Source organism: Macaca nemestrina, chromosome 3, assembly GCF_043159975.1.
Source record: "Macaca nemestrina isolate mMacNem1 chromosome 3, mMacNem.hap1, whole genome shotgun sequence".
Lineage (NCBI taxonomy): Eukaryota > Metazoa > Chordata > Mammalia > Primates > Cercopithecidae > Macaca > Macaca nemestrina.
Genome location: NC_092127.1, coordinates 172,032,110 through 172,037,085, shown reverse-complemented (window position 1 = coordinate 172,037,085; position 4,976 = coordinate 172,032,110).

Sequence of the window (4,976 nt, the reverse complement as noted above, 5' to 3'; positions counted from 1 at the left end):
ATATCAGAGGCCAGAGTCTCCTGCAGTCCTTGTTGGGTTTTGCTTTCCCATTTTCTCCTATTTTCCATGAGGGCCTTCTTTTTGCTGGGGTTTGGCTGGGAGTCCCTATCTTGGCCCTGTCCAGCCCTGGCCTGCTGAGGGAGCTGGGCTTGCCAATGTGTTTCCGTTTCCTCGTCACAGCTCCTACAGCTTTCTTTTTCTTTCTTTTTTTTTTGTTTTTTTGTTTTTTTGAGACAAAGTCTCCCTCTTGTCCCCCAGGCTGGAGTGCAGTGGCACAATCTCGGCTCACTGCAACTCCTGCCTCCCGAGTTCATCAATTCCCTGCCTCGGCCTCCTGAGTAGCTGGGATTACAGGTGTCCGCGACCACGCCCAGCTAATTTTTGTATTTTTAGTAGAGATGGGGTTTCACCATCTTGGCCAGGCTGGTCTTGAACTCCTGACCTTGTGATCTACCCGCCTCGGCCTCCCCAAGTACTGGGATTACAGGCGTGAGCCACCACACCCGGCCTTTTAGCTTCTACTGCTTTCTTCTCAGCTGGGACCTCCAGCTCCCGGTTGATGACTTCCTTATTTTCTGTCTCTTCTCCTCGTTCTACATGGCGGGAGAGGCCTCAGAATCATGGCGGAAGGCGAAAGACACTTCCTACATGGTGGCAGCAAGAGAAAAATTACCTACCTTTTTTTATGTTGAGACATTTGAAAATTATTCTCTTAGTTATTTTGCAATATATAATACATTATTGTTGACAATAGTCTGCCTGCTGTGCAATAGCTCTCAGAACCTATTCCTCCTGTCTATCTGAAACTTTGATCAAAAACAACTCTCCATTTTCTCCCTCCTTGCCCACCAGCCACTGGTAACCATTGTTCTACTCTCTACTCTATAAATTCAAGTTTATTATCATTTTATTTTTATTCTTTTTTTGATTTGTTTGTTTGTGACAGTCTTACTCTGTCGCCAGGCTGGAGTGCAGTGGTATGATCTTGGCGCACTGCAAGCTCCACCTCCGCAGTTCAAGCAATTCTTCTGCCTCAGTTTCCCAAGTAGCTGGGACTACAGGCGTGTGCCGCCATGCCCAGCTAATTTTTGTATTTTTAGTAGAGACGGGATTTCACCATGTTGGCCAGGATGGTCTCGATCTCTTGACCTCATCGTCTGCCTGCCTTGGCCTCCCAAAGAGCTGGGATTACAGGTATGAGGTACCGCATCTGGATTTTTTTTTTTTTTTTTAGACATTGTCTTTCACTGTCACCCAGGCTGGAATGCAGTGGCGTGATCTCGGCTCACTGCAGGTGCGCGCCACCATACCAGGCTAATTTTTGTAATTTTAGTAGAGACACGGTTCACCATGTTGACCAGGCTGATCTCAAACTCCTGACCTCAGGTGATCTGCCCTCCACCCCACCACAGGGCCTCCCAGAGCTTCAACGAATTCTCCTACCTCAACCTCTCAAGTAACTGGGACTACAGATGTGTGCCACCACACCCAGCTAATTTTTTTTTTTTAGAAACAGGGTCTTGTTCTGTTGCCCAGGCTGGTCTTGAACTCCTGGCTCAAGCGATCCTGCTGCCTCAGCCCCTTGAGTCACTGGGATTACAGACGTGAGCCACTTCGCCTGGCAATGCGTTCAGCTTTATCAGATTGTACCTATAAGTGAGATCATGAACTATTTGTCTTTCTGTGCCTGGCTTATTTCATTTTTTATTCTATCTAATTTTTTTTAAAGATGGGATCTTGCTCTGTCACCCAACCTTCTTAGCTCGCTATAGACTTGAACTTCTGGGCTCAAGCAATCCTCCTGCCTCAGCCTCTCAAGTAGCTGGGACTACAACTGCATACCACTGCACCTAGCTAATTTAAAAAAAAAAAAATTAGAGATGGGATCTCACTATATTGCCAAGGCCAGTCTTGAACTCTTGGTCTCAAGAAATCCTCCTGCCTCGGCCTACCAAAATGCCAGGATTATAGATGTGAGCTACTATGCTCAGCTGGCTTATTTCACTTAGCAAATCCTTTGAACCTGGGAGAAGAGGTTGCAGTGAGCCAAGATGGCGCCACTGCACTCCAGCCTGGGAGCAAGAGCAAGACTTGGCTCCCTGCTCCTTCCATGGCAGATTTCGTCATCAGGCATTGATGACTTCATATAAACTCCACAAGCCACACCAAGGGCAGAACTGTGTGTGGATTGCTTATTCCGAACTTTATCCTTTCACATATGGGGAATGCCCTTGAAGTGCCCTTTGCTTTGCCTCTGGAAATCTGTTTCCTTTCAGGACTCACATCCTCCACAAAGATTTAGGCATATTGGGCCGGGTGCAGTGGCTCACACCTGTAATCCCAGCACTTTCGGAGGCTGTGGCGGGTGGATCACCTGAGGTCGGGAGTTCGAGACCAGCCTGACCAACATGGAAAAACCCTGTCTTTACTAAAAAATACAAAATTAGCTGGGCGTGGTGGTGCATGCCTGTAATCCTAGCTACTCAGGAGGCAGAGGCAGGAGAATTGTTTGAATCTGGGAGGCAGAGGTTTCGATGAGCCAAGATTGTACCATTGCACTCCAGCCTGGGCAACAAGAGTGAAACTCCATCTCAAAAAAATAAAAAATAAAAAATAAAGAAATAAATAAATAAATAACGATTTAGGCATTTTTTTCCTTTGCTTTTTAAAATTTTTAAATTTTTAATTTCTGCGGGCACATGGTAGGTATATATGGTTTGTAGACATGACTTACTCCCTTTTAAAGGCTGAACGATATTCCATTGTATATATATATGCCACATTTTCTTTTCTTTTTTTTTTTTTTTTGATATGGAGTCTTGCTCTGTTGCCCAGGCTGGAGTGTAGTGGCATGACCTTGGCTCACTGCAACCTCCACCTCCCAGGTTCAAGCAATTCTCCTGTCTCACTCAGCCTCCCTAGTAGCCAGGACTATAGGCACATGCCGCCACACTCGGCTAATTTTTTGTGTTTTAGTGGAGATGGGGTTTCACTGTGTTGCCCAGGCTGGTCTCAAACTCTTGAGCTCAGGCAATCCATCTGCCTTTACCTCCCAAAGTGCTGGAATTACAGGCATGTGCCACCGTGCCTGGCATATACCACATTTTCTTTACCCATTCATCTGTTAATAGAGACTTAAGTTGATTCCGTATCTTGCCTGTTGTGAATAGTGCTGCAATAAACATGGGAGTACAGATACCCCTTTGACATCCTGATTTCAGTTCCTTAGGATAGATACCCAGAAGTGGGATGGATATCTCCTGTGGGTTGTATGGTAGTTCTATTTTTAGCTTTTTGAGGAACCTCTGTACCATTTTTCATGATGACCATACTAATTTACCAACACCATATAAGAGTTTTCAGCTAGGCATGGTGGTTCACACCTGTATTCCCAACACTTTGGGAGGCCAAGGCTGGAGTGCTGCTTGAAGCCAGGAGTTCGAGACCAGCCTGGACCACAAGGTGAGACCTTGTCTGTACAAGAAAAAAAAAAATTTTTTTTTTTTTTGAGAGCCTCGCTCTGTCGCCAGGTTGGAGTGCAGTGGCGCAATCTCGGCTCACTACAACTTCCGCCTTCCAGGTTCAAGCGATTCTTCTGCCTCAGCCTCCTGAGAAGCTGGGACTACTGGCATGCGCCACCACGCCCGGTTAATTTTTTTCAAGACGGAGTCTTGCTCTGTTGCCCAGGCTGGAGTGCAGTGGCTCAATCTTGGCTCACTGCAACCTCCGTTCCTGGGTTCACGCCATTCTCCTGCCTTAGCCTCCCGAGTAGCTGGGACTACAGGTGCCCGCCACCACGCCCGGCTCATTTTTTTGTATTTTTAGTAGAGACAGGGTTTCACCATGTTAGCCAGGATAGTCTTGATCTCCTGACCTCGTGATCCACCCACCTCGGCCTCCCAAAGTGCTGGGATTACAGGCGTGAGCCACCGCACCTGGCTTTTTTTTTTTTTTTTTTTTTTTTGAGACAGAGTCTCACACTGTTGCCCAGGCTGGAGTGCAGTGATGTGATCCCAGCTCACTGAAAGCTCCACCTCCTAGGTTCACGCCCTTCTCCTGCCTCAGCTTCCCTAGTAGCTGGGACTACAGGCGCCCGCCACCATGCCTGGCTAATTTTTTTGTTTTGTTTTTTTGTTTTGTTTTGTTTTTAGTAGAGATGGGGTTTCACTGTGTTAGCCAGGATGATCTCGATCTCCTGACCTCGTGATTTGCCTGCCTCGGCCTCCCAAAGTGCTGGGATTACAGGCATGAGCCACTGCACCTGGCCCCCAAAATTTTTTAAATTAGCTGAGCATGGTGACATGAGCCTGTGGTCCCAGCTACTTGGGAGGCTGAGGTGCGAGGAGGATTGCTTGACCCCAGAAAATTGAGGCTGCTGTGAGCTGTGATTACACCACTACACTCCAGCCTGGGCAACAAAGTGAGACCTTGGCTGGGGGAAAAAAAGTTTTCTTTTTTCTGCATCCTCTCCAACACTTAATGTTTATCTTTTAAATAAAAGCCATTCCATTCCAAAAGGTACACATAATTCTTGATATTACCTGTTCATGGTCTGACTTCCCCACTAGCACCTAGAGCTCCTTAAGGGCAAGGCTGTGTCCATCACAAGTACTACTATATGCCCACTCCCTAGAACAGTGGCCGGCACGTGGCAGGTAATAAATCAACATCAAGGCTAATGGTCTGAAACACTTTCTAAACGCCAGACACGGTACCAAGCTCACTCCAGATGAACAGATGAACTCACTTAATTCTCACAATAGCCTCCTCGGAGGCTTCTCCCATCCTCAATGCGCAGAGGAGGAAAGAGAATCACAGAGAGGTTGTTCCCTGGCTGGGAGCAGCAACACCAGGATTTGATTTCTGGCAGCCTGACTTTAGCACCAGCTACTCCTAGGGTGGCCACCTTTTCCAGGTTTTCCCAGAACTATCTTGATTTTAAAGCTGAAGTTCAGGCCAGGGGCGGTAGCTCACGC